A 12,519-nucleotide genomic window follows, 5' to 3' on the forward strand; every position below is an offset into this window, starting at 1 on the left:
AGATTCCAGTTGAGTGGGTTGAGTCTGCCAGGAGAAGGAACAAGTCCTGTCAAGACTAGACCCATCCAGATTCTCAGTGCTACAGAGGGAGGGGGGAAGAGGGAGTAGACAGAAGGAAAGGGGAGGGATAGGACTCCATCCTAATATTAGAGCAGCTGATTCTGAACTTTAATGCTTTTATCATCGAGTAAAGGCATTTCTTTTGGGAGTATAGGGACCTTTTAAGAAACCTTCTATGTGATTTGGATTCTAGGTGTGTAGAGAGAAAGAAATTCATCCAGGTGCATTAAAGGAAAGTCAGATTTTAAGCAGAGGCACAAGACTTGTTTTCTAACAGTTTCTCGTGTCTCACAGAAGCAGTCATATTTGAAATGAGATTTAAGGGAGAAAGAAAAGCACGTGGTGTTTGAAAACAATCCATACCTATACAATAAAGCTTCAATGACTTTTAACTTCCAATGCTTTAACATAAGGCCTCATCTAGCAGTCTCTGCACAGAATAAGGTCCCCAGTCTTAATGGGATTTTAGATAAAAAAAAGAAAGAAAGAAAAAAGAAAAGAAAAAAGAGCCTGCATCAGCCATATGTTGTCCAATAGAGGGCGCTGCGAATTCACACATCTATAGCAAGTCTCCAGTGGAGACGCCCATTTTCATCGCCACGGAGATTCATTTTTTTTTTTTCCATCTTCAGAGCCTCGGAGATTCTTAATTAACACATGCCATCAGATTTTCACTGATAAGTAAGCTGGGGTGGCTGTGACCTTTACTAATAAACTGTGTAATCATTTTGGAAATATTAAGAGTTAGAAACTGCTTAGATATTTCTTCTTAATATCTCACTGACCTGTGATCAATACAAACAAAATCTAAATTGCAAATTATTCAAGCTCTTGCCCCGGAGCAAAATTTTACTCCTTTTTAGAAAACAAAACGAATATATGTTTTTGATAGTTCCAGACTATCAAAACTAATATTTATTATTTTTATGTGAAGAGAATTGAACAGCTTGATACTTTTCAAATAAATGCATTTGGAACATAGGAAAGGGGATCTTTAGATGTTATGGACAATTCTCTAAAAATCCAATTTCTACTCCAGAGACCTGGTTAAAGAAGCCAAATGCAGACTCTAGCGCGAATTCTGTATTTATTGTTTAGCATCAAACTGTAGTGACCACTAGAGGGTGCTCTCTACTCTATCTTTCTGAAGCCTTGGGTCCGGAGGACTCCTCTTAGAATGGAAACAATGCACTTAACTGAAGTCTGGGATTGTTTAGGAGAAATCAGAAACACCCCACAATACTGGACAGATTTGTTAAACTTTGTCTGTCTGTCTGTCTGTCTGTCTCTATCATCTTTCTTTCTTGCTTGCTTGCTTGCTTTCTCTCTCTGTCTCTGTCTGTCTGTCTCTCTTTTTTCTTTCTCAAAGAAAAGTAAGAAACTAAGAAACTGTTTCAATATATTTTTACTTCTCCAGTGGTTTTATTGATCACTTTAATACCTTGTGATGTTTCATAGCTAAGCCAGTGAATAGATTAGATGCCTATATTTTCTTTGTAGAATGATGAATAAATGTTATAAAATTTTTTGTTATTGGGGCTGAGGGAGTGACTCAGTCATTAAAGTGTTTGTCTTGCAGACATGAGGACCTGGGTTTGACACCCAGAACCCACATGAACTCGCTTGGTGTGGTGGCATGTACTAGAACAGTAGCCAGGGCTGGAAAGGTGGGCACAGGAGGATCCCTGGGGTTTGCTGGGTACCCAGCCTAAGCCAATCGAGGAACTCCAGCCCAATGAGAGACCTCTGAAAGCAGGTGGATGGCCTTCCCAAGAATGTCATTTGATGTTAGCAACTGGCTTTCACGTGTGTGAACAAGTGTTTGTCTTCATAAACACATGCATGCACAAATGCACAGTTCTGGTTCTTGTTGTACTTCTTTAGGGTTGGTCTGGCTTGTCTCCTAGATTTTTTGGTGTACCTTTTCAGTAAAGTGCATGGTAGGTTGTATTGTTTGAAAATATTGATTGCGTTTTCTCCCTGATGAGGAGGAAATTCTCACTCACTGTTTTGTGTTTCTATGGAGTTGATAGCATTTTAAGTGAACTCTTCCTTACCCACATTTCTGTTACTACCCAAATAAAAACCTATTAGTTCACCAAGCTGAGCTTTGGTGCAATCGTTACTTTGGTCTTTTATGGGTTCACTCTTTAGAGTGAGTAAATGTGTGTGTGTGTGTGTGTGTGTGTGTGTGTGGTGTTGTCTCTTCCCAGATAAAGTCCTCCATACATCAGCACCATCATGTTGAACATGTCCAGTGGAATGTATGAAGAAGTAGCAGGGGGTCTTCATGGAGAGGCCTTAAGTATGACGTAATGCGTTCTTCTCATCTCTTCTTCCAAACAAGTGCATGTTATGTCCAGTGATTAACCTCATAGCTACGTAGCAGCTGCCAACACGCTTCTCCGGCAAGGAATTATTTATCATTATAAAGCACTAGAGTTTTAAGGGTGCTTTTTATGTGGCAAGCTAATATAGAAATTGATGTGAGGATGTGGGATGAAAGCCTTAAGGAAACTGAAAAAGATGATTAGCATGTTAGGTTTTCTGGACAGCTGTAGCCTGAGAGGCACATGCTTCACTGGAAGAGCCTCGACTTTGGCTAGGCAGATACTTGAAAGGAGGATTACTAGTGTGACTTTTTGTGATTCCATAAATATGGTAGGCTTTTAAAAAATAAATAGGGGGAGCTGGAGAGATGGCTCAGTGGTTAAGAGCGCTGACTGCTCTTCCAGAGTTTGATTCCCATGAAACACATGGTGGCTCACAACCATCTGTAATGGGATCCTATGCCCTGTGTCTGAGGACAGCTATAGCGTACTCACATACATAAAATTATAGGAGTTGCCTGCTTTGAAACATAAAATATTGACTTCCTACGTCATATTTCAAAAATAAGACCACTTTTAATTTTCAGTCAATGATAAAAGAGAGATGCGGTTTCAGCCAAAGCTACCAAATGTCACAATCTTGGTGAAATTACTACTTTGATCCCACCATCCTAAGATACAAGTCTAGCACAGGTGGTTCAGTCCCCTTTGCCTTTTTGTTGAAAAGATTTTATTTATTTTCATTTTAAAGTATGTGTGTGTGTGGGGGGGAGGGGTGTACCTGAGTGAGTGCAGTGTCCAAGGAGGCCAGAAGAGGGCGCTGTATCCCCAGAGCAGGAGTTATAGGCAGTTGTAAGCTGCTAGACATGAGTGAGATAGAACTTTAGCCATCATTGAGCCATCTCTCCAGCTCCAGTGCCCATGGCTCTCAGTGCTTTAATTAAATATGAAGAGAAAGCACGTGTGCAAGGGCTTAGGGGATTAGTCAAGCACTTGCCTCGCAACCATGACTTTCATCTTTGCACCTGGAAACTTCAGATTGTATTCGAAATCTGAGTGTATATGCCAGATAAAATGTGTTACCTCATTTAAATAAATGTTTGCTTATGTCAAAACTTCCAACAGAAGAAATTTGAAACCAAAAGGCAATTCTATGAAATAATAAAAGGTTACTGGTGTTGGCTCACAATACACTTCTAGGGAGAACTGTGGATGCGTTATTGACAGAGCATAACTTGAAAAATGTTAGTTTGTATTTTCAACTGAACATCCAGGCAACGTTCCTCAGTTTGGCAGTTTATTACAAGTCTGTTCTGAACCATTTTTAAGTATCCTGCATGTGAAATAATGAGTCAGATCAAACAAATTTTAATATATATTAATGTCCCTTTATCCATAATTTTGTAGTTTCAATTGTTCTGAGCCAACTGAATTACAGAAATATAAAATATAAAATTTCAGAAATAAATAATTTACAAGTTTTAAAGTCAGTTCCTTTTTGTAGAATTGTCTTTCAATTTCAAATTTCCTGTGTTGGAAGTTTTTTCCTTCTATTGAGAATAGCATTTCCCCTCCCTCTACTCCTCCCAGGTCCTCCCCAACTTCCCTCATTGGGATTCACCCCATTTCTGTCCCTCATTAGATAACAAACAGGCTTCTAAGGAACGACAATATGATATGACATGTGATGTGATGTGGTGTGGTATGATATGGTTTAATGTATGATATGATATGACACAATGTGATACAATGTGATATATTGTGATATGGTATGGTATGATATGATGTCATAAGATATGGTATAACAATACAAAACTAATACATTGGGATAGGAAACAAACAAACAGAAGGAAAAGTGCCCAAGAAAAGGCACATGGAACATATATAGATGCATTGACCCATTTGTTCACATACTCAGGAATCCCACAGAACACCAAACTGGAAACACAAAGGACCTGCAGAGAAATTAAGAGAAATTTATCTTAATAAAAATTAAAAAATGAGGCGAAATTAAAAAAGAGAAACAAACAGAAAAAGCCCTGGCACTGTGTTATGAAACAAAGAACCTCCAACGATGGTTCTGAATTCATTTTCTGTTGGCCATCTAGTGCTTGGCATGCAGCCTACCCTTAAGGTAGTTTGTTTCTCCAGTTAAGACTCCCTTGGAGAAAACTAAATTTTCATTTGCAAGTGCTTTTTAAAGGAGATAGCTGCTGGGTTAGGGAAGGGGCCTGCGTCCACTTCTCTTTTCAGCTCATGGATCCCATTTGGCACAGAGTCACACAGGCCCTGTGCATGCTGCCGTAGTTTTGGTGAGTTCATGTGTGTCTGTACTGTTGATTTAAAGGATCTTGTTTTCTTGGGGTTCACCTCCTTTCTGGCTCTTACACTCTTTCTGCCTCCTTGTCTGCAGGGTTTCCTGAGTTTTGGGGGAGGGAATTTGAAGGAGAATCCATTTATGGCTGAGCGTTCCAAAACCTCTCATTCTCTGCATAACGTCTGGCTTCAGGTCTCTGTATTTGTTCCCGTCTGCTTCAGGAGAAGGCTGCAAAGCTTCTCTGATGATGGTTAAGCAAGGGTATAGCAGAATGTCATTAGGAGTCATTTTTTATTTTTTCTGAACAATGGTTCTTGGTTTTGCTGAATATCAAGTTTCAGGTTCTTGGTCACCTCAGCAATGGATTCCATCTCTGAGAGTGGGCCTTAATTCTTGTCAGATATTGATTGGTTACTCTCACAAGCTTTATTTCACCATTGGACTAACTTATGTTGTAGGTATGACATTACTGTAGATCAAACGGTTTGTGGCAGGGTTAGTGTTTATGGTTCTCCTTTGGTAGCATGCAGAGTACCAGCCGACATTGTTCTTCCTAGGGGGTTGCAATCCCCCTCCACTCCTCCAATCATTCTGCCCACTTTCCCACTGGGGTCCCTGAGCTCAGTCTGATGGTTGGCTGCAAGCATCCGGATCTGCATTGGTCAGGTGTTGGCAGGGCCTCCCAGGACAGAGTAATATTCTATTTTGTAAATGTACCATATTTCTTTATCTATTTATCTGTTGAGGAACATCTAGATTGTTTCCATTTTCTGACTTTTAGGGCAACAATGAACCCATAAAAGTAAGTGCCTCTATGGTAGCATGGAGCGTCCTTAAGGGTATATGCCAAATAGTGACAGAGTTGGATCTTAAAGTAGATCATTTCCCATCTTCCTGAGGAACCACCACATTGATTGCCATCCTGGTTACACAAATTTGCAGTCCCACCAGCAGTGGTTGAGTGTTCCTTTGCCAATATGGTCTGACATTTGTTTCATTGATCTTTGCTATTCTGATGGATGGTAGATGAAATCTCAAAGTAGTTTTGATTTGCATTTCTCTGATGATGCAGAATATTAAGCATAAGTGCTTCTCAGCCGCTTATGTTTCCTCTTTTGAGAACTCTCTGTTTAGATCTGTGCTACATTTTCAATTGGCTTATTTGTTTTCTGGTTATCTAGCTTTTGGAATTCTTTGTATAATTTAGATATTAGAGCTTAATTGACTGTGTGGTTGGTCAAAATCTTTTCCCATTGTGGTCATGCTGCTTTGTATTAATGATGGTGTCCTTTGCTGTACAGGAGCTTCTCAGTTTCATGAGATCCCATTTATTAACTGTTGATCTTAGTGCCTGTCGAAATGGTGTTCTGTTCAGAAAGTCTTTTCCTGTGTTAATGAGGTCTAGGCCATTCCATACTTTCTCTTCTATCAGGATCACTGTATCTGGTTTTATGTTAAGGTATCTGATATATTTGGAGTTGAGTTTTGTACAAGGTTATGAGTATGGATATATTTGGATTCTCCTGTGTGAAACCTTCCAGTTTTACCAGCACCATTTGTTGATGATGCTACTTTTTGTCCATTGTGTGTTTTTGGCTTCTTTATGAAAACATCAGATGTCCATAGGTATGCAGAATTCTATATGGGTCTGTAATTAGATTCCATTGATTGGCATGTTTGTTTTTGTGTCCATAGCATGCCATTTTTATTATTAAATCTCTGTCTTGAGTCTTCTTGTGGCTTGGGTATCAGGGTAACTACGTCTTCCTAAAGTGGATTGAGCAGTGTTCTGTATGTTTTTATTTTGTGGGGTAACTTGTAGAGGATTGGCAGTAATCCTTCTTTGAAGGTCTGGTAGAATTTGATGCTAAAACCATCTGGGTTTGGCTTCTGTAGACTTTTTAATGACTGCTTTTATTTCACTAGGGGTTGTAGGTCTGTTTACATTGTTCGTCTAATCTTGACTTAACTTGGTAAGTACCATCTATTAAGAACATTATCTATTTCTTTAGCCTTTCCAATTTGGTGGAGTATAGGTTTTTAAAGTATGTTCTTATAATTCTCTGAATTCTGTTGATGTCTGTTATGTCTGTCTTTTCATCTCTCATTTTGTTCATGTGGATATTCTTCCTCTGCCTTTTAGTTAATTGGGCTAAGTGTTATTCAATCATTAATTTTCTCAAAGAACCAACTCTTTTCTTTCATTGGCTCTTTATATTCTTTGCTGTATTGATTTCAGCCCTGAGTTTGATTATTTCTTGCTGTCAATCCCTTTTGGGTATCATTTTTTTTCTATTTTTCCAGACCTTTTAGGTGTCATGTAAAGTTACTAGGATGAGATCTTTCCATTTTTTAAAAACATGTAGGCACTTAGTGCTATCACTTTGCTTCACAGATCTGCCTTCATTGTGTCACATAAATTTGGTATATTGTGGGTTCATCTTCATGCAATTCTAGAAGTCTTTATTTTTTCATGTGTTAGTGAGTTCTTCCATGACCATGGGTCTGTAAGCTTCTTGCTGTTTCTGTTGTTGATATCCAGCTTTTGTCTATGGTGACTAGAATGTAGAAAATTATTTCAGGTTTTTTTTGTATCTGATAAGACTTGCTTTGCATCTTATATGTGGTCAATATTAGAGAAAATTCTATGAGATGCTGAGAAGAAGGCATATTATTTCGTGTTTGGTTAGAAATGTTTTATAAATATCTGTTAGGTTTATTTGATTTCTTTCTTCTCTTCCTTCCTTTTTTCTTCCTGTTTTTCCCCAGCATAATATTCTTATTGATTATTTGAGAGTTTCACATAATGCACCCTGATCACACTCACTTACAAGTCTTCACAGGTCTACTCCCAACCCTTCTGACTTCCTCCCACATACACACACAAAAAATACACTAAGTCTAATTTATGATGGCCATACACCCACTTGAGCATGGTCAAACTGCCAATAGTCATCCCTTTAAGGAAAATTGAGTCTTTCTTCAATCCCACCAGAAGCCATTAACTGTGAAGAACTACACTTCTGCATCCCTATCACAATTCTTAAGAGCTCTTGCCAATGGCTTTATGTGTAGACTGTTTTTGTTTTTGAATTGCAGAGTTTGTATTGGGGGAGAAGTTGTCACAGAAGCCTTCTGTGTCTCTCATTCTCAACTGTTAGCCTGAAGTCATTGATACTACTGAAAAAGAAGCTTTCCTGCTCTCCACTATCAGCAGGAGCATGGATCCGTATGGTTCCTGTTGACAGTGTTGACAGCACAGATAACAGACATCCACCTGGCTATTTTGTGGCAACACTGGGCAATGGGCATTAACATGTCTCCCAGCTGCAGCAGGACCATGAGCACCAACATGGCTTCTGGAGATATCACAGACTAGAGACAAAATCTGGCCTCCTGGATCACAGACACCAACATGGCTTCCAAGTAGCATGGACCACAGACACTAACATGGATCAAGGTGCCAACACAGAGGCCTCAGAGGCAACACAGATCACATGTTCCCTTGTTCAGGGCTAGGGCAATCCTGAGACTGGGCAGCAAGTTAGGGGGCAGATCCTGTGAAAGCTTCAGGCTGCTGCACACCACCCTTCTGCCTGACTTGGAACATTTTCTTCTATAGTTTTGTTGAAAATATTTTTTGTGTCTTTGATATGTGTTTTTTTTCTTCCTCTCTATTACTCTTAGATTTGATCTTTTCATAGTGTCTCAGATTTCCAAGATGTTTGATGTTAGCAGTTTTGTTCTTATGATTTAATATTTTCTTTGACCAAGGTATTAATTTCCTCTATCATGTCTTCAATGCCTGAAATTCTCTCTTCTATCTTTTGTAGTCTGTTGGTGAGGCTTACCTCTGATGTTCCTGGTTGAGTTTCGAAACTTTTTACTTCCAGATTTCCCTCAGTTTGGGTGTTATTTATTGACTTTGACTTTATCCCCACTTTCAGGTCTTGAACTGTTTTACTCATTTCCTTCCAATGTAGGCCTCTCTCTCTCTCTCTCTCTCTCTCTCTCTCTCTCTCTCTCTCTTTCTTTCTCTCTCTCTCTCCCCCTCTTTCTCTCTCTCTCTAGATTTCTTTAAGATATTTTTTCATTTTCTGTTTAAGCACCCCTATCCCATTCATATAGGCTTTTTAAAGTTCATGATTTGTGCTTCAGCTTTGTGGCAGTTCTCATGGCCTGCTATGCTAGAGTTTCTAGGCTCCAGTGGAAACTTATTATCATGGCTGTTATTGTTTGGGTTTTATACTGGTCTCTAGGCATCTGGGACTGGGAAAATAGTAATTCTAGGTGTTGATATCAGTCTTGTCTTTGCTGGCTGAATGTTTGCTTGGTTTCTGTTACTCTCTCCTCTGTGGTAGCTGTGTGTTGCCTGGTGGAGAATTAAGGAATTCTTCTATATGTGGCCACTGGCAGTTCTTGGCAACATGTATTTCTAGGTGTTGGAGGATGACATTTAGGAATGTGGATGGGGTAGAAGGTGGCTGAGGTGAGAGCAGGTGAGAGAAAAGCAAGGTGTTCCACAAGGATCAGCTTAGTCCCATGGGAATGTGGTCTGAATGTGTGGTGAGACCACAGCAGGTAGCTTGCTACAGAACTGAGGATGAAACCAAGAATGAGATTTGGAGGAGTAATGATAGAGTAAAGATCTTCAGCTTGCCTACCTGGTCCACTGGCCTACTTGCTCTTCTTGCAGAATTGCTTTATGTAGTAGTGGTTCTAGGGAATTATTGCTAGAGTTAGGGGTTGGGATAACAGGAGGAGTTGGGAGAAAGGTTGGAAAGGAAGATAGGTGTGATCTACAGGATATTGGAGGAGAGAGGAGGGAAAAGCCATAGCAGGTAGCCCACTACAGAGATGGTGTTGAGACTTAGGGATTGGGTTTAAAGGATGGGTAAAGATCTGTAGTTAGCCTACCTGCTTCCCGGCCCGAGCATGTTAGAAGTTTTAACATGAGAAAATATTTAAATGAAGTAACACATTTTACTGGGACATGAAATAAAATTTAAAATGCACCCTGAAAGTCCCATCTTCTTAGGAGTAACAGGGACAAAGTTGAAGGTCATGCTTGCATGGCAAGTACTTTTTAGTTCTGTTCGGAGTATCCACTCTGTGCATATTAACTTTCTGCTAGTCATCCAGCAGACATTTTGCTTATCAGATTGACTGACTATCATAATACTGCTGTGATTATGCTAAAGTAATCCTTATGTTTCTTAACAATGGCTCCAAAGCATAGGAACAGCAACTCTGGCATTATGTGTATGCTGTGAAGTTTTTCTTTTAAGTAAAAAGGTGAAAGTTTTCAACTTAAGAACAAAACACTATAACCTGAGTTTGTAAAGATCTATACTAGAGCTGAATCTTCTGAGAACTCATGAAGAGGTAGAATTAAGCACATGTGTGTTTTGCTGTAACACTGCAAACTGGAAATGGTAGACCCACGGAGGATGATAAGTGCTTAGTTAAAGTGGAAAGGCGTCAGAGTTTTCAGAAAGGCCTGTGCTTTCAGGTACAGAGTGTGGTTCAGCCTGGGCTTTTAGGATCCTGCTATTTATTTTGGAGTATGTTTGCTGCATAGGAGGACTACTGTATACTCTAAGGACCATCTGTAAACTATATGTGCTTTATCAACATTGAATGCATTACCTAGATAAGTCAGTTTATAATCCATAGTTGAATTATAAATGGTGATTCTCACACTGCAGGGGCAGCATCTGTCACATGACTGTTGACATAGCAGACATATTTGCCAATGTTTCTCTCTATTACAAATGAGAATGAATTCAAGATTATTCCTACTATTTATTCCTATAAAAACATCAGGGTTGCTTATTTGGAAAAATTATTATATTTTATTTAGCTTGTGTGGGTCAGTATATATGTGAACATTTGAGAATCATCCCATTTTTGTGTGAGTCAGGAAACAACTTTTGGGAGTTGACTCTCCCCTTCCACCATGTGGGTCTTGAAATCGAACTTGGGACATCAGGCTTGGCAGCAGACATTTTTTTTCCGGTCATATCATCTTACCAGTTCCTACAATTGCTTGCTTACATGGGAAAACACATGTAGAGATAATGTGCAGTGCCTCAGTAATGTGTTTGTTTTTCTCAGATCATGGGTTAAGAAGTGTATTTGACATATGAACACATGTCTTGTGAATGCATGGCAGAGGCAGATAAAAGTTCTTTGAACCCCTGTAAACATTGATGTGGCCTCTAGTGGCATGTAAATGCACAGATAGATTTCTGTTACTTCAGTTCAAAAATAAAGATAGAAGGAATGGCAACTAACAGCTAGGAGTAACCTAAAAGTAGCAGAATCAGTCCACAAAACATTTCCCACCACATTTCCCCTCTTGGGATCAATATCTTATTTGAAAAAAAAATAGGGCCTGAGAGATGTAGTTTCATTGGTTCAGTAGTGGCCTAATATACAGGAAACCCTGAATTTAATTCCCAGCACAAGGGAGGTGGAGTCGGGGAATCAGAAGTTCATGGGTATTCTCAGCTATATAGTGAACTTGAAGTCAGTCTAGGATACAGGAGACAATGTCTCAAAAGGAGAAACATTGTGAAAATTTGCCCACTTTTCTAATAGGAATAGTCCAAAGATCAAAGTTCCTCTGGTCTTGGACACTTCAGGTACAGTGACAATTTGAGTGAGGATCCTACTAAGAGTGGTAGACTGTCACAGCTACAGGCTCTATGTCACCATTGACATCATCAGATGTAGTCGAACCAGGGCCAGATACATGAGTGGCTACTTGAAGGTCACACATGTGATGACCTCAGTAATCTCCTCCATGCTATGGATCTTGCCTCACAGTGTGTCATTCTTCTGTGATAGATCTGGAATAGAACATGACCAATGCTCAGGCACATCCAACCCCATGGGGCTTTGCCTCGATTGTTTCTTTCTACACTTTCTGGGGGATAAGTGCTGATTGATCCTTTAATGCTCCTCTCTTTCCTATGATGCCTGATGGAGTCCCCTGGCAGAACTCGGCTTCTTTCTTTATACTTTAGCTCCATTCTCTTAGGTATTTCTTACTTTGTACTATTGCTATCTGTTTAGGGAATGTGGGTATATAGAGGTCAGTGCCCACAACTTATTCATCCTTGTATCTCTACTGGAGCACCCTGTACTTAACGGCCCCTGATAAAAGCTGCTCTTGAAGAAGACAGGAGAGAAATTGTAGAAAAATTATAGAGGCAGAAGTGGCAGTAGATAGTTGTCAAGACAACTTTTAAATGTTGTGAAGACTTAGCTAGGGTGATTGCTGAGTCCAGTGACTTCGGGAGTAATTTTGCTTTTGGTCTTTAGTCTACAACAGTAGTCCTAAATGTACTTAGTGCAGAGGAAGCGCTCTTCTTCATATGAGGTGCTCAGCTGTAGCTGGCAGTGAGTGCATGCCCACCTGCCCTTTCTAGGCATAACTCATCTTCTGACTTGACTTGCATTAAGAGCTTGTTGTTCCCCTGTGTGTATGTGTGTGTGTGTGTGTGTGTGTACATATGTATAAAACCCAGGGGTCAATCTTAGGTGTTATTTAATTCTTTTAACATTGTTTTGCTGAGACAATGTCTATCCTTGACTTAGAATTTACTGATTCAGCTGGAAAAGCCCCCAGGATCCAGGGAACTCCTTGTCTGCCTCCCAGGGCTATAGTTACAGGAGAGCACCACTATGCCTGGAATCTTATCATTCCTTGTATTCTGAGGGTGGAACTTAGCTGTCCTCATTCTTGCTCACAAGCATTTTAGCAACTGAGCTCTCTCTGTCGTATCTCCTTCCTTGAGATAATCT

Source organism: Grammomys surdaster, unplaced genomic scaffold (genome assembly GCF_004785775.1).
Source record: "Grammomys surdaster isolate TR1022 unplaced genomic scaffold, NIH_TR_1.0 138, whole genome shotgun sequence".
Lineage (NCBI taxonomy): Eukaryota > Metazoa > Chordata > Mammalia > Rodentia > Muridae > Grammomys > Grammomys surdaster.